The sequence below is a fragment of the Parasteatoda tepidariorum genome, chromosome X1, assembly GCF_043381705.1.
Source record: "Parasteatoda tepidariorum isolate YZ-2023 chromosome X1, CAS_Ptep_4.0, whole genome shotgun sequence".
NCBI classification, from domain to species: Eukaryota; Metazoa; Arthropoda; class Arachnida; order Araneae; family Theridiidae; genus Parasteatoda; species Parasteatoda tepidariorum.
Genome location: NC_092214.1, coordinates 80414323 through 80433453, shown reverse-complemented (window position 1 = coordinate 80433453; position 19131 = coordinate 80414323). Strand labels below are relative to the sequence as shown.

The 19131-nt window shown below is 29.4% G+C and overlaps 1 protein-coding gene across 2 annotated transcripts in view; it reads left to right on the top strand.

The window, feature by feature from the left end:
* LOC107446622 (transient receptor potential-gamma protein-like) overlaps positions 1-19131 on the top strand; it is a 324911-nt gene that overhangs the window by 79295 nt on the left and 226485 nt on the right. The gene's annotated exons all lie outside the window — the stretch shown is intronic.

The following is a 19131-nucleotide window of genomic DNA, read 5'->3' as shown; positions in this document are numbered from 1 at the left end:
ATTATGTTATGATTTATTTATACCCTAGAAATAAGAAGTTAGAATAACTGTTTTAGAATTCTTAATATTTCCCTAGTCAATTTAAAGTCACTACTCGTAAATAATAAAATTATTACTCTATTTTTTTTAGACAAAATGAATGAAATTTTGTTCTTTGAAATTGATTGTGCATTTTTAATCATCCTATGCATTTCGTGCAATTTAATTCATACGTGTTTTGTTAAAGAAAAACGTTTGTTCTTGTAGTTACTGATTTTTATGAAAAATAACATTACCATTGTACGACACTGGGCAATCATCCTTTATTTGATTTCCGATATAATGTTTCGAGTCCATTTGGAGTGTTTGGGAAAGATCTGTTCCTCATCTTACAAGGAAAACTAGGGAAGTGTGACTCGCCAATTTTGAAATAAACTAGTGGGATGTATGCCTTATGAGGAATAATTTTAGGGGGAAACATTCGTTTCGGCCCATAGAAAGTCCTGTGAGAGATAAAAAATAATTCAATGTATAGAAAAATCGGTATTTTATTACTTCAATGCAGACTATTCGTTATTGTAATTGTCTTATACTCCAATTAATTTTGTGGTACTTTTACGTACTATATAATGCATATTTATTGTCAAAATTGATTTCGAAAATTTTATATATCTGTAGTTTTTCAGAAAAACCTTGTATTAAAAAAAAAATTTGACATAAAATTTTTTTTTCAAAAAACTTTCCAAATTAATTAGAGTATGTAATTGCAAATCAATTAATTAATTAATAATTTCTGATTAATTTATTAATTAAAAAATAAATTAATTATCCAATTAATTACAAATTAATTGGATTATGAGACAATTACAATAACTAATAGTCTGCATTGAAGCAATAAAATAACGATTTTTCTATATATTGAATTAATTTTCATCTCTCTCAGGACCTTCTATGGGCCGAAACGAATGTTGCCCCTAAAATTATTCCTCATAAGGCATGCATCCTACTAGTTTATTTCAAAATTGGCGAGTCACACTTCCCTAGTTTCTCTTGTTAGTAACTTGATGTTGCTATGGTGACGGTCGCAAAAAAGAGTAATTTATCTTATTTAAAAGCCTTCATGTTTGTTAAAGTGAAATAGTTTGGCTATTGTAGGAATTCATATGTTATAAAGTAATCAGCACCAAGAAAGTTTATTTCGGTAAGAAATGAGTTTTGATTTTATACTGTTCGAATTTTTATTCTAAAATCAAGGTAAAACAACCGACAGCAGTCTGTCCATCCAATTAACCGTAAAGTTTACGGTAAAGAACATTTTTTTTTTCACCTTTGCAGTTTTGAAACCGTTTAAAAATAGTATGGTTAAAAAAATATGAATGCGAAACTATTCGATTTTTGTAATCATTTATAACTAGCCTGGTTTTAAATGATAAAAAAGAAATTTTGCTGAATATTGAAACTAGGTTTTTCATTAGATTGAGTTGCGTTTGATCAAATGAACAACGGAATAGAGTTTAATTAGTTTATCTGGTTGTTTCACTTTTCGCAAGAGATGGGGAATACTAGACTTTTTTGTGCTAAGCCAGAATAAGAGTATCGTATTTTAATAGTCACAAATAGGGAAGGACTTCATTGTGTAGGAAATATTATAGTGTCGAACAGATTAGCCTTATAATATATACCCAGCTGCAAAGAACTAAGTGGCTTTATTAGGTTGGTATGATGAAATTCTGATGGTTTAACAGTATTAGATGAACTTAATAGTTTGAATACCATCTAATTTATGGTATTGTTTGAGTATGGTAAAATAAAAAATAATTTCTTATTTAACCGTTTTTCCCGAGAAATTTCTTACAGTGCATGAGGAAAATATAATACTTTTAATTACTTTTAAGTCGAATATACCATGACATAATTTCACTTGACTTTTATTAACTTTATTTCGATTTAGCTTAATTTCAATTCATAAAAATAAGTGTTTTAGTGAAAGAAGTGTTTAAATTTAGTTGAATTCCGCAACAAATGGAAGTTTATGAATCTGTCTAACAGTTCTGGAGAAATGAAAAATTGCGACTTCTTTAAAGCTTATTGCTCAAAACTGGCTGTCGCTTTGAAGTTTAAAATTTTAATTGTTATCGTTTGAGATTATGTAAAAATCTATGTAATTTTAAACTTATTTTGAACCTCATTAAAATAAATAATTATTTCAATTACTATCTGCAGGGATAATTTTTTTTCGAATCATGTGTGTGTAAAAGTATTTGATTAAAAAATATTTGATTAAATAATTTAAGAGATTTCAGTACTTAATCAGATAATTCGTGTAGCTTGTTTTGTTTAAATTTTGCACCTTTAGAACATTTTTGGACCATTTCCTTCGAAACATATTTCAATATTGTTTAAAATGAAGTATTTTGAATTGAAAAAGAAACAAATCATACTTTACTGTAAATCAAACTGGTTAGAAACAATTTTAAAAGAGTGTTCAAAGTTAGAAACTGTATGTCAAATAGTAAGGAGTTAATTCGTACAGACCAGCCATCGCTGGAATTCGAACTTGGTTCGCCTAATTGGGAGGCAGCTCTCTATCACCTGAATCACCGCGGTTTCAGTAGGAAAATTGGACTATATGATATTTGCAAACAGTGATTACCACTTTACAGAGCGCAAATAAAACATGCTATTTTATAATAAGCCTGATACTTTTTAGGCTTTCAGAAGCTAACCCAGATACTAATTTAAGAATATAACAATAGTTACTCAGTTAGCTTGCCTTCATTTAGCCGTTTACTTTTTTCTATTTCCATTAAGTCCAAAGTTGAGACAACTAATTGTAAATAGCCTTATTTAATATTTCTTGCCAAAAAACATAGCCTTTTAAAACTTAAACATTAAAGCTTCCAATTAAAGAGAAAAGTCTGACGGTAGCATTTTATAGCTAACAATGCTTTTCGTCCGAGGAAGGAATTGAATTTTGTGACGTAATTTCTGATAATTTGTAATTCAATATTTACTTCAAAATAGATCAGATAAACTTAATATATCGCTGGTTCAAAACTAAAACGACACTTTCACTTCTCATTGAAATAACATAAGAAGTGAGTGCAGAACCAGCGATATGATTCTAGAAACTAAAAGACCAACTGTAAATTTAGAAATCAGCTTTATTGGCGAGTGACATTCCTTGTAAATACGTAAGATAGAAATAAGATAACAAATCATTAAGATTTTTCATGTTTCATTTTGCGCAATGCACATTTCAAATATAGTAATGAAATTGTGCTATTATAAGAACTTAGAATTGTTTTATGATGGAATAAATTGGAGTTTATTTCAGCATTTAATTTAGAGACATTACTTAAAAATCTGATACAAGGATTAAATCTTTAAATTGTCCTTTTTTTAGTAATCATTAGTGCCCTTTTCGTGCTTTCTTATATTTCGTTGTTCCTTCATAAATTGATAGATTTATATTTTTAAATTTTATTTAGAACTTTAAATTTAACCTCTATTTTAGGGTTCATAGAAATATTTCATTATTCATAGAAACTAGAAAGACCTTTAACATTTGAGTAATATAAAGGTGATGAAAATTAAATTTATTTTATGTATGAATGTTTTCAATTATTTTTTTCATGCATGTTTCGTGTTGTAAAGTAGATACTTATTAGTCAGTTTTCAAAATGCGGAAGCATAACAGAATTCTAAATTTTAAGCTCTGACAACAATTTAGAGTAAATTTAATTCACAATTAAATATTTCTAACAAATGTATGATGCTTTCTATTGACAAGAAGTAACATAAACTATTGCAAAAGTTGTTTTTATAAAAATCTCGAAAATTATTTTTTTTTAGCAAATTAGACACTTTTTGACCTTCATGCTGGTTTGTGAGCTAATTTTGGACCTGTTAAGTGAAGCACTGTTTGCAGATGTTTGTAATAAAGTTTCATTAGTACGACTACTTGATAATATCCTTAACATATAGAAGAAGCAAACTGATGTTTCAGTGAGAAAAAAAGCATGATCAAAACTAACAGAATATTTTACCGTGTTAGGTAATGATTTTAGTAAAAGTAACAATAAAATGTGCTTTTATAATATGTGTTAAGATTTTGTAAATATGGTAACATTTTGGTAGTTTTATCAAGATACACTAGTGATGGTCATTAAAACCATTTATAAGGTTAAAATACTTTTGAGTTTTGTATTTTTCACTAAATGAGTGGTAATAAGAAGCATAATTTTTTCGGTAAACCGTTAACATATGAACGTAAAAATTACCAAAGAACTGGCTTAAATACTGTATATTTTGATTTTATTAACCAGGATTCTTTTTACCAGAAATATCAATACCATACAGTATGATAATTTTTCCGGAATTTTTCCTCCATGTTTTATGCATGTGTAAATATAACGATTGCAACAGAAAAATTATTTAACAGAAATTCTAAAGTAGGTACTTTAAACTTCTTTCATTCTTAAAATAAATTTTTCAAATATTTTAAACTACTTTCGCATGTTTTCATGAAATATTTTTGCTTAACATTCCTTTTTTAATATAAAATACAGCACAGTCTGATTGCAATACAGATAGTTTTCCTCATAAGTTAATAGTTGGATATAATCTATAGTCCTAAAATTTAATAATAAAATTATTATTGTATTGATTTTCTTAAATGAAAAAGTTTTTTTCATAAGTAGTGAAGCGAAAGAATTTAAAATTCGCTTTTAGTAAGTGCTCTATTACGGAGAACTTCCCTCTATTCATGTTGGGTGGTTCGTAAAGTTACACATTTTGACTTATGAAAAAGTTCCATTCATTTTCCCCTTTCAAAATAATAATCCGCATTTTTGGCTTTTTTTTAAAAATGTTTTTAGTGTCGAAAAGGCTGTTAAAGTAAAGAGAAAAAATATCCGGTGTATACAAAGAAGAAGATGTATTGAAACATTACCAGACCCAAAACTGGTTTGCGAAATTTCGATCTGGTAATTAAGATCTACAAAAATTAGCCACACCAGTTGAAACTAAATAAAAACAGATGCAAACTGGCAAATAACAAGAATCAAATTCGTCCATTATTTTTATATTCCTCTTATTCTTACGGAAAGAAATTTGTGCCTCAGCGTTGACGTCTATAATTTACTTGAGTCGCGATGGCTCAAGGGACCTGTTTCGAATCTCAGTGATCTTCCGGCTTACACCGACCCCAGTGCTGACGTGAAATATCATCAGTGGAAGGTGGATCATGGGTTAGAGTTCCCTTGCCGTCAGGCTAACCATGGGAGGTTATCGTGTAACGCAAATGCTGGTTAGTTCTATCAAAAAGTCCGCCACGAAAGGCAAATTTCTCCCAATACTTGATCCAGGAGCTCCCGCGTCTTCTGGATTGGGTTCAAATTACAAGGCTGCGGAGTTGAACATTTGTAGTCGTAAATCCAAAAATTGGGTCGACTGTTCAACGACGGTTATAAAATAAAGTAAAATACAATTTGCTTCTTAAACGTCAAGAAAATTATCCATTTTTAAAGGGTATCAACACTGGTGACGAGAAATGAGCGATCTACAACAATATTCCGGTCTCTAAATTTTTTTTTATATGGCAAAATTTTAATTTTAAATAAGAAAGTCATATGTCTCTCTTTCGTATGCCTGTTTAGACAGAGGGGTGCGAATGTTCTTGTTTTCCAGTGGCGCCCCCTATGGCCAATAACTCGACTTCCGCCATACCCATACGTCACACCCGTTTACAGGGTGGATCCATTCATACATCCATTCATTCATCCACGGATCGTAATTTTAACCTGAATCAGAGAACGAATGAGAAGGTCATAAATCAGAACAAAAACTTTGAATCATGCTACTACAAGAAAGATGGCAAAAGGAACCTGAATGAACAATACAAGATTCAATAAAAAAATCGTGTTTCATTTTCATAGAAAGAAAAAGTAAGTTACTGTCCGAATATTCCAATAGTTAATATGCTAATATTGTTTCTAAAAGATTCCCCTTTTAAAATATTTGAACATTTTCTCTTTCTATCCTTTTAAATTAACAACAATTACCCTAATCAAAATGGAAGAGGTTGTCGTTAAGTGCTTGTCGTTTCTAAAAGTTGAGATTTTAAAAGGCTGACTGATTGAATATTTAATTAAGGCTAAATCAAAGAAAGATTTTTGGTGTGGCTTAAAAAGACAAACATTTTGTCACCTCATTTATTTCTAACCAACGCATGAAATTTATCCAATAATCACTAACGTTTCCAGTTTTTACTTTATTAGTGACACGAATTAAAGTTATGCATGAAGAGTTTATTCCTTTTTTAGAAATTGATTTGAAAAGTGTTCAAACTATTGTCTTCAAATTCTTAGTTTATTAACAGTATAAATCGTTTCGTTTATGTTTTTTTTCCTTTTAAATAGTAGGCTTGCGCCAGAAGAGAAAATGCCAAGTTTCATAAAATATTAATAAATTAATGTTTTTTTATTAATTAAACGTTTTATAAACAATAAGAGTGATCCAGTTCTTTCTTAAAATTCTTCTGAAAATGCAGAATTTATTGTTTTCAATATTCTTTTTATGTTTATCAACTGTATCAAGTATTTCATTAATATCTTTTATTTCAAATCCGTTGTTTTTAGCAAGAAAAGAAACGTTAAAACTGTTTAAATATTAATTAATTAATGTTTATTTATAAATTTAAAAAGTATAAATTTAAAGTATTAATAAGTTTGTTTTCATTTAAATTCTTCATGAAATTTTTAAATTATTGCGTTGGATTTTTTGTTTTCACATAAATAAATGATTTTTTAAAAAAATAATTGATTCTTCGAAATAGTCACATATATCTTAAAATTTGGGTGATAGTTCATATTAAAATATATTTACTTTCGCTTTTATATTTTCATTAATCTGTTTACTTGGAAAATAGGAGCAAAAATTGTAACCTTATAAAAAATAATATGCATCTCAAATTAATATTGAAAAAAAAAAAAAAAAAAAACAACGCTTGACAAATCATAGTACAGGAAGGTCTAATGCAATAAACAGCGAAACTAGTTTGATTGTAGGAGGAAAAAGGATTTGAAGGATGATTATTTAATTATTAGAAAAACTTTCAGTTTTCAACTTTAAATTAAACCTATTTTGGGTGTTTATTGCATTTGCTCTTTTATTTTAGTGTAATTTCGTAAGATTAAGAAAACATATATGTTTTTTTTTCTTCTTTAAGTATTAAATTGCAAAGCCCATTTTAATTTTTTAATTCCTTAATGAATAATTTGAAAATGCATAGTAAGGGAGATCTTTATGGACTCAAAAATATTTTGCAGTTAAATTTCTTTTGATCGATATGCTTAAACCGTACTTATAACTTAAGAAATGACGCAAATGCGAAAACTAAGTAAATTTTTTCCCCTTTTAAATAATTTTGACTTTATTGAAAGCAGCAAAAATCTTCAAAAATTTCTAAGTAAACAACAAATAAGCAAAAGATTTCTAAATAAACAACGAACGATATAAGGTTTATTCTGGATTAATTAAGTAAGCTTTACCGTTAAATAGACTTATTAAATTTGTTCGTACTAAATTAAATTTTTATTAGTGAATTAATTGTTCTCAAACATGTTTTAAAAAATATTCGAATTTACTTTTTCTTTTTTTCAGAAGAAAACAAGAATTTGAAATGATCTTTACCTATTATCGAACAAACAAATAAATTATAAACAAATAGATAATTGAACAATCAAATAAACTATAAACAACTGAGACATGGTAAATTATGAGTTTTAAACGTGTATAAATAATGTGAAATTTAAATATGTAATAAAACAAAATACGCGAATAACGTTTGATTTAAGGATCGTATTAAGTTGTAATCGATCGTTTAAGAGGCTTAGCTAAAATATTTTAATTATTTTTGCAAACGATGTTTTCTGTTGCAAAATTAGACATAGAAACATATTTTCTTTGAGTAAACATAAATATTTTCGTCGGATTCGGTTTCTCGAATCTTGAAACATGGGAGTGAGTCGAAACTTGAAAATTTACCTTTTCTTTTTTTAACTAAATAGTATATGAAAGTCATAATTTTAAATTTTCATTTCAGAAGAACTATTGGACCGATTTTTTTAAAATTTCAAGTTCTGTTAATTAAAATTACGTATATAATAGTAAAACATTTACACTTCTAAAAACACGACATTTTTTTATCATTATTAAAATAAATATTAAATAATAATAAATACTTAGTTTTTACGTAGATTTATCTTTGGATGATCGAGTTTTATAGTTGATTGCAAAAATTTTCTTACAATCTTAAATAATTCTAAACATATAATAAAATACGCATAAAGTGAAATTAATAATAAGGGGGCTCCTACTTTTGGTCTATCTCCTGCTTAAATTGTTGGGATTATTTTTTCCAGAATGCAGTTACCTCCTATTTTGAGGATCCACAATCCAAATTCATCGAACAAAAAGTCATGTGCCTGATTTCATGACTTAAAATATCACTTGTTAATATATTTAAGCATATTTAAGGTTTCTTGAATCATTTAGCGTATCTCAGTACGTGAAAATCTAGTCATTCGATCGAAAGTTATTAAAATGTTCCATTTTTTTAATTTTACACAGGATTCCTTAGAAGAACTGTTTTGTTTGACGATGTTAATGAAATTTGGAAAATACGTTATAGGGATTGTAGAAAAAAAAACTTTTAAAATTAGTTAACGCTTTGACAAAAGGAAGGTACCCAAATTAAGACACAAAACTTTATTTCGTAATAGCATTTATCCAATGTGTATCCCATTTTTATTACCTTTGCACGAAGAGTGTTTCGGTTTATTGCAGCAATATGACGCTCGTTTTGAATTCAGTTTCATTTGAATATCGTTTTTAAACTATACTTTCAGAACATCTCCATTTCAAATTTAGAATCTATTTCAGTTTCTTTTAAAATAACATGGTGCATGATGATTTTTACAGAACATACAATTTTATAAGATAATTTTTACACCTATCAAAAATTAAATGCTTTTTTTTACTTCTTTTTCTTTCTTTTTAAGAACAAGAATGGAAGTTGCTTCGTGTGCAGGAGGTAAAATGCTTTACACATTTTGAACAAATTCTAAAATAATACATAATTTTTCCAATAATGTGTAATAAGTTGATAGAAAAAGATTACACAGTAAACCAAAACAACTAAAGCAGAAAAAAATATTCATATTTTTACCTTTTATTCACATTTTATTCACATCTACCACATTATTCACATTTTTACCTTTATTCAGAGAAAGTAAAAAAGCACAATTTTTATAATTGATTTCATAAACCACTTTTTTAAATTAAGTGAAACATTAAATTAACATTAAATTAAGTTTTCCATTAAAAAAAACAAGTTTTTAAATGTCTTCAAGATCGATATTCAACCATTTTGTTCTAATGGCTTCTTTCAGTTGCAAGAGAGGGAGTAATCTGTGGACATGAGGATAGCATTGAACTTTTTTAATTATTGGCCAAATCTGTGTAGATTAGCAACATTGATCTACACTTTCATGTGCAGTTGCATATCATTCTCTGAATACTTTAGTAGTAATTTGTAAAGAAGATCTTTAAGTAACTTTCAAACTTCCTCTTTAATTAGCATATTTTATTTCCAGAATATTAACAAAAGGTGATAATTACCTATCTTGATATTAACTTTTTCTCTGTCCTAGCATTAACAAACACATATCTTGGTAGGGCTAGTGTAGACACGTAGTGGTCAGGCTAGCGTGTATATATCCGCTCTTGTAATTGAACTTCTAATTGAAGAAATATGAATCGGTTACAAATGTATCATGTTTTTTATTCTAAATTAGAATAATTTATATAACCTTTACAAAGAGTGGTTAAATAAAGTTTGAAAAAAACACATGAAACCCTTACATTAATCTACTTTTTAAAGGTTTTAAGAAAGTTAAAAGAGGATATTTTATCAAGTTTGTTAAAGGAATAGTAGTAGATGAATGTAGAACAATGTAGATGAATAAAAGAAGAAAAAAAAACTAATTTTTAATTTATATTATTTTTTCACTATACATTTAACTAAAACTAAACATAAACAAACAGTCATCTCTTTTCTTTTGCGACTCTTTTGTTTACCTGGCTTCAGTGGAGGAGATATCAATAAGCTATGCATGCCGTGCGTTGTCCAAATGAACCATCATCATTACGCAATTATGGTCAAGCACCTAACCCCATTTTTAAGGATCTATCTCTTAACGGATATGATAGAAATGCCACGTAATTTCGACTTTAGACAAATGACGCAGATAGCACCTGAGCTGCTACCCCTCTATTCAAACTTCCACTTCGCAAAAAGAGAAAGGCGCCCATTTGGATCATTTTATCATCAAGCTAAATTAAAATTGATTCAATTGGTTTTGAGCTTTCAAATAAATCAAATTAAATAATGGTTTGATTATGCGTTGATTTGTATTCAAAACGTCTTTCTTACTATAGTAAAGCTCCATTATTAATTAGTATTTTAATTAAAATGTGTCAACATTTATTTTTAAATAAGGCTTAGAATAGCCTCGTAGTTTTTTCATACTAGTCTCGTCCCAACAAAAACAACCACTTTTTTCATAAAAAAATGCTACGGAAAAATTAAAAGCGTAAATGGGGCGGAGCCTCTTAACTGCTTCGTATTAAAAGCTTGCCTCATATCACACATCATAAGTAAGGTGATCTCTGAAGCAAGGGAATGGGTTTAAAGGGTTCTATTACGCGAAGAGCTTTGCTTTGAGGAGAGGAAAACCCTTGCAGGTTTCAGTACCGGTTTTTGCTAAAATTTAGAGCAAAGGACTGGTTTTTACTAGAAAAATATTTACGCTTTAACTTAAAGCTTGGTAAACAGTTAACTTATCTACGTCAAGAAATTAAAATTTAACCAGTTGTCCATGAAAGATTTAAGCCAGAATGCACGTAAACGTGTAAGTATTGTTAAAAAATATTTCATTAGTTAAAAATTATATTAAACATGATTCTTTGAAAAATTTGCGAAAAATGTCTTCACTAGTCCCCCTACTGCTTTTTGTCCTCATATACGGGTCGATATCCCAAACATTTTCTTAGGAGAGGTTAATTTACAAACAAAGGTTAAATTAGGAGAGGGTTAGCTTAAAACCGATGTATTTTTAGCTCTTTTTATAGACATATATTTATGTATGCTGTCATTATCTTGTTGGAAACCTTATATGTTTCAGAAAGATAGCAAATTCATACCTAGTGTGTTTTGATAACCAATAGAGTATTCAAAATGATTCAAAAACGCTTAACTGTTATATCCATTGAATTCAAAGGACCACAAAACCATAAACGGAGCTCCACGTCTGCTAAGTACATGGCTCTTTAAGTTATGCCAACAATCAATCACTATTGCTATCTGAAATACCTTACTGATTTTTCATCACCGAACAGCACATTAATTCACTCATGTATTTGCGAGCTCAATCTAATCTTGCTTGTTTTTTATGTAGTTTAAGACACGAAATTGACACGACATCTTGACCAAATTGACGCGCCATCTTGTGTCCTTTACTGTATCCGGTTTCATGAGTTTGTTCACGAAAGATTTTTTTTTTGAAACAGCATGACTGATTTAATTTTTCTTTAACGATTTTGGTTAGAAGCAGATTTTTGAATTTTTCGTTTTCCCCTAAAAGTCGATTTTTGCCATTTTCCACATTATAAATGTGGTTTGTAATTCGTAACACGGTCTGAAACTTTGCCTATATCTCGCTTTGAGCAATTTATTTTAACCTAAGATCTCAGAAATAGACCTATTTTTAAATTTTAACCAATAAAAATTTTGAAATAAAATTTAAAAGTAACCTCGAGAATTTATAATAACATCTCAAAATATAACGACTTTCTAACTTGCCGTTGAGGGTTAAAAATCTTAATTTATCTGCTCTTTTGTCAAACTTTTGGGACGCGTAAAATTTAAATCTAATTTTATCTTATTTTAATTTTTTACTTTTACCTCGAATCTTCTCATGTCTGTTTATTACACATAGAATAAAATAATTGGGAAAAATCTGTATTAATTCAAAATTTATAAAAGAATTCCAAGTGTACCTAAACTTTTGTGGTGAACACTGCATTGACTACCTCTAATATATTATTTTGGAATCTTTATAAAAATTTACTTTGCTTTTTTATATAAAGATTTAAGTTTAAAAATAATTTCAATTCCTTTTTACTGACATTTCCGTTACTCTTTATGAACATTAATAGAGGTTTTTTGTTCAATTAAGAACGTAGGGAGCACATATGCATTATATATTATTAGAATCTTCAACAAAAGCAATTTTTCGTCTTATTTTAATGATTTAATAATAAAAATTAACATTTACGTTTATAGCCAATTACTTTTTTTAGCAATTTTAAATTTAATTTTTCCTTAGAATTTAAAAACGATATTTTTAATGTCATGGAAGAAGTGTAAAGTAAAAAGTAAATCTGTATTATATTGATGATTATGTACAAAATACTTTATAAAAGCTTCAAAAATGTTCCATAAATCTTTCTATTAAATTTAACGCAAGCTGTTACTGCTTTTTTCATTGTGACCTTCCAAAAACGTTGCCAGGGTAACAGAAAATAAAGAAAGATCTGTAAGAAAAAACTTAATGTCATGTCATAGCGAATAGAATTATTTCGATCTACTGGTATTTACAATTTCTGAATGTCCTTTTAATGAAATTAATATATTATTCTATTTTAAGTTCACGTGTAGTGAGTTTAATTATGATGTTCTTTTCAACTTATTAAATTTAATAATCTTTATTTGGTTCCCAATGTAAGTAGTGATAAAATGTACGCAAATTATCCTTTATTTTCTTAGAAGTACGGAATTCCGTTTATTCTGTAATGCGTATATGATTTTATAAGTTGTACGCTTGTGTGTCTGTCTTCTTGTATTTTTAAATATATATGAATACATGCATATTTAAGGAATAATTATCGTAAGATAAAAATTAATCTTTATAATGCGTCTATGCCTCTAAAAAATTTAAAACAATGTAATTTTAATTGAGTTTAAGGTTAAAGAAGAAAAGTTGAAAACGAACTTACCAATATGAAGTAAAATAAAATTGGATATACTAATCTAACAGTTAACATATATCGTTAAGATGAAAAAATATAATGAATGTGCTTTTAGCTTTATCATAAAAAATAATTGGTAAATGAAGCAAATTACATTTCAGAGCTGCCATCTATGAAAAAAAAAAAAAACTTCAAAAATAATAATAATGGGAAAATTTTAACCCGCTAAACCCATGATAGGTAAAGAAGTTAGTAAAAACAATAAAAAAAAGTATTCAAATTGTAGGAGTGCTCGACTTCGCGTGCAGGTCGTCGAGCTACCGAAGCGGGGGTGCCATCCCCTCCGCAGAGGATCAAAATTGTGATGGCATGTCTTCGGATCATCCTTAGGGATGTTTCCCAGACCGTCGCCAATAGCCCATTGTGCAGCTCTAGTGCGACGTAAATGAACAACAACAACAACATCAAATTGTAGGTAGGTAGGTACTTCATTTACGTCACACTAGAGCTGCGCAATGAGCTATTGTCAACTCTCTGGGAAACATCCCTGAGGATGATCCGAAGGCATGCCATCACAATTTTAATCATCTGCGGAGAGGATGGTTCCCTGTTTTGGTAGCCCGACGACCTGCGCATGAACTCGAGCACTTTACGGTAGAACGAAGACCGATACCGCGCACTCTCAGACTCTAAGCAGGCTCATCGAAGTGGTCGCCTACCCGCATACTGACAGCAGTCAGTGATGCTTGACTACGGTGTTTTACTATCCTTACGATCAGTCCACTGCAAGGCATTTAAATTGTGAAATCATAAAAAGAAACACGTATTTGTAGTGCTTACATACAAATGTAAACCAGGAATTAACCGTTTTATTAGTTTTCTTTCTTTCATAGGGTGACTGTTTATAAGTCTACAGGGGTAGATAGTAAGCCATTTATAGACTTCATTTTTCATAACAGCCAAGTATACACGTATTGCCAGCATTTATCGAGAATGTACGTTTATAGTTTAGAGCCCCATTCATAGTTACTTAAAGACTGTTTACTATACTGGGCAATTAAAATTTAAAATAATTATATAAAGGCTACAATTTAGAAATTTACATGATAAATTAATTGATCCAGTACAAAAGGTCATGCATCCAAACTATTCAGTCGAGTGGCTTAAGGAATAGCTTATCATAATTAGTTCCTACCTTAAAATTAAATCAGAGCTAATCTTATAGTCAGAAAAAATAAATTGGTGTTCTTAGTGTTTTAAAAGTATCCATTCCTTCAATTTCATTTTTCTTAAATTTTAAAATGAAATTGAAGGAATGAATAAGGAATTAATTAAATCTGTTTTAAATTTACTCTTTTAGAAACTCTTTATAATCAGAATAATTCCTTTAAAACCTAAGAATCTGATTGGTCATAATATTGGAAAAAATCTTCTTGGCTTGCTGATATCGATATTCTTTTTAATATGAAAGTTAAAATCCTTTCCTTTGTCAAAAAGCTTAAATGTAATTTTTCTATCTTCATCAATTTTAAGAGTTAAATCTAGAGAATTTACTGTAAGATATCAAATATTACTTTTCTTAAAAATTGATTCGCTTGGCTAAATTTGTTTTGCTAAAATTTCAGAGTCCTCACAATTAATAACCAATAGATCATCAATAAATCTTAGAAAGAAGGAATTTGTAGGAAGATTATCAAATGATTTAATGAATCTATATTCTCGAAGAAAAAGGAAAATATTGCAAGAATTTGTAATAAAATTATTTCCAATGAAAAATTGATTCAAATTTAGTTTTATGATAATTTTAATACGTTAACATACATGCCTTCTCAAAATTGTCTAAAGTCCCTGGTCAAATTATTAGACGCACTATATGATTCCATGTAAAATTTTAATTATCAGCTTTCACGTAACTGAAACCGGTTTGCACTTGTTTATATCAATTGGTTAAATTAGACGATATATAATATAAATTCTTCGATTGGATAAATTAGACGATATATTATATAAATGTAGAATATCTATTACATAAGGTATTATATTAGTATATTATAATAATTAGACCAAATTATTACATGCACTGTAGTGATTTAATAATTAAATGTTTTGCACGAGTTAATATGCAATACTTTTATATTTAAACATAAATTCAGGAGCTTTTCATATACTTCTTGCTTGTATTTATTTTTAACATATTGCATTACAATGCTGACCAATTCATACCGAACGTAAACAAGTGCATGTCGCGTAACAACAATAAAGCTGTATAGTATCAACTGATAATTAACATACAATCTTATAGTGCGTCTACTAATTTGCCAATTCCCTGAATTAGTACTGACTATAATCACTTATTTTGAGAGGTATGGGGCAGTTTCAGAACAAAATGTTTCTTGCGATAGAAGGCAAACTCGCCTCCAGACGCCATGAGAAAATATTGTCACTTTTTTTTCTTCTTTTCCTTTTTAATAGCAAACAATAGCGCGTGTATTTTTTTAACACTTAGCATCCATATATTATGTGTGTGTGAGTGAGTAATATGGAATGTCTCATATGATCATACCTGTCTTTATATTAATTCATAGATTAAAACAAATTTCATTAATTTTAAGACGCAGAAATCGTACTTTCACAAAGGGCTATAAAAAGTCAATAATTCTATTAAAAGATTATTTTCCGAAGTTAATGGGTAATAATTCTTGGAAACATATTCATTGGGAATATCCCAAATATTTTAAGCAGTCTATATACACTGAAGAGCCAAAAAAATGGTATACCTGCCTCATATCGTGTGGGGTCCCCGCGAGCACGCAGAAGTGCCGCAACACGACGTGACATGGATTCGATGAATGTGTGAAGTAGTGCTGGAGTTAATGGACACCATGAATCCTGCGGGGCTGTCTATTAACCAGTGGGAGTAAGAGGGGGTGGGAATATCTTCTGAACATCAGGTTAAAAGGCATCCCAAATATGTTCAATAATGTTCATGTCTGGGAGTGGATCCAAGAGCACTCTTCTGAATTTAGACACTTCCACTGGCCACCAAAATCCCCAGATATGAACATTATTGAACATATTTGGGATGCCTTTCAACCTGATGATCAGAAGATATTCCCACCCCCTGGTTTATGGACAGCCCTGCAGGATTCATGGAGTCAATTATCTTCAGCACTACTTCACACATTTATCGAATCCATGCCACGTCGTGTTGCGGCACTTCTGCGTGCTCGCGGGGACCCTACACGATATTAGGCAGGTATACCAGTTTTTCTGGCTCTTCAGTGGATCGTCATACGCTAAAACGAATGACATTCGATTACGTTAAAGAAAAGCTTGTAACCCTTTTGGATGAGATTCGATGGCGTTAAGGAAATTCTTGTATCCGATTTTCTTTCAGAATCCTTACATAAAAAGCGGGACACCCCCCATTTCTATGGCTTTTTCCTATCTTTATGGCCATAAAGCTATATTCCGGATTCTAACATTCCTGCTATGTTAAACCCAATATGAACCATTGAAGCCATCAATGTAAAGTATGAAATAAACGTCATCTAAAATCAATATGTCTAATTATTTGAAATAGTCTTATTTTCTTATAATATATAGCCATTATACTATATCTGTCAATCTATTTATCTATATATGTGTGTATATATATAAAAAAATTAATGAAATTTCTTATTATTATTATGGATTTTATTAAATTATTTTTCCTAATAAAATTTTTTTTACTAGTTTTTCTCATAGATGGCAGCATTAATATATTACTTGCTTAAATTTTTTTCGACCATATATATATTTTTTAATTTTATTTTATTCGATTCAAACTATAAGCACAACTTTAAAGATTTTACTTCATCGCGAAATTTGTTTACTGTTAAATTAGTACTTCACTTTTAAACCTAATCCACATTTTGCTACTCGCCGGTAAGTTTGGTTTCTGCTTTTATTTCACGCACAATTTCAACTGATTTTTTTAGCGATATTGACACATATAAAGAATTATTTTTATGTTAGGATAATTGTTCGTTATTCAGAAATATCGCATTAAATTATACTAAAAGATGTGTCTTGAGAAAGACTTTTGGTTTTTCCGATTAATAGTTTTCTATTTTATATTATTTTATATTTTATTATTTGTGTATATATATATTGTCAGCCTAAAACCAACACGCTTGATATTTTAGTAAATCACGACGGACCACTATCTGCACTTTTAGTTTTTTATTAATAACAATAACATTAGGTATTTAAACAACAACAGCTGGAGATATTGTGGATTTCGAAAGGGTACAAGTGATTATCCACAGCCAATGTTTTTCGAGTCTCACAGGAGAATAATAATTTTCCCTCTTTTTCTCGTTACGCTAGGGAATGNGATCCGTTTCTGACGCCTCGTGCAAGTCGAAGGGAAATATTTCGTTAAATGACTACTATTTTACCTCAGAGTTATCCTGAAAAGGTAATGGTACGACCCTATTCATAGTTCTTTGTAGTTCTTTCATAGTTCTTTCACCTGAGGCATGTTGTACTTCAACAAGTTTATTGCACTGTTCTCATGTAAGAACTTGACATTTTTTTTTTCAGTTATATATTTAACATATAATTTTACAAAAACTTTAACATTGTTGAGCATTACAACTTTAACATAACTAATACTCAATCAAAATCTTTGAGATAAATTTCAAATTTCTTACATGAAATTCTTATAAAAATACAAGTGTTACATAAAATTATATACAAATATTTATATGAATATACAACTATTTAATTTTCTATCGGCAGTACACTCAATCTGGAAACAGACCTTTTATATACTCCCTTACACGTTTTTACTTTAACTACCCTTATTTGATTATCTTGCCCAGGATACAGTTTTACTACCCGACCCAAGACCCATTTGCATGGAGAATGTTTTCTTCTTTCATCAAAACCATATCCCCTATTTTTAAATTTTTCTGATTTTTTACCCATTTTTTTCTTTGCTGTAAGCTGTTCAGGTAAGAAAGGCTCCATTGCTTCCAGATTGTTTGCACTGACTTGGTAATTCTCTGCCAAGAGTTAAAACGACTTGGCTCGATATCAGTTAGGGATGGTTCAACTATGGCCGTTATCGGCCTCCTTATTAAGAAATGTGCCGGTGTTAGCACCTCTAAATCTTCAATTTCAGAACTAAGAGGTCGAGAGTTCAATATTGCCTCTATTTGTTACGAGTGTTAAAAATTCTTCGTAATTAAATTTAGAGTTACCTGCTACACGCTTACAATGAAATTTAAATGATTTTATGTTTGCTTCCCAAAGCCCTCTGTCGCGTAATAACGTTTGTAATGACGTCATCGTTTATAATCTGTAATATTTTATTCATTAGTTTAATACTTATATGAATTCGAATGGCAACAGTTTATCAGTTTATGTTTTCATGGAGATTGTTAAGAATAGATGTGGATCACTTTTTATAACTTGTAAATATTGTAATAAAGGTTTATAGAAAATTAGTAAGAGTTTTACGATGCATCTGACATTGTGGTGAAACCCGGACGTGATCGTTTGCATTTGATCGACATTTAAGTCAGATATTTTTCTACTCTTATTTGAAAATTTTTCAAGTTTGGAATTCTAAATGGATCTGCTCATAGTGAAAAGAAAGTCGGTAAGAGCTTCTTTTACTCGTTTATATAATATTTTAATTGCGGCTCTCGATAAACCTGAATTAAATTTTGGGGATTTAGAAAGTAAATTATCATCTTTGAAAGGAATTTCTATTGATTTATCAAAATTTGATGAAGATATATGTAACGCCATTTTGATAGAAGTCGCCAAAGCAGACGATTTTGAAAAAGAATACTGTATCATTGAAGAATACAGAGAAAAGTTAGATTCTGTTCGTGTTCGTGTAAAAAGGATTCTTAATTCTCGTGAACTGAAAGATAAGAAAGATAATTCGGTTAAAAATAAAAAAACAAAACTAAAGCTTCCGAAAATAGAACTTGTACATTTCAGTGGCGAGGTAAAAGATTGGCTGCATTTTTGGAGCCAATTCAGTAGAATACACGAAAA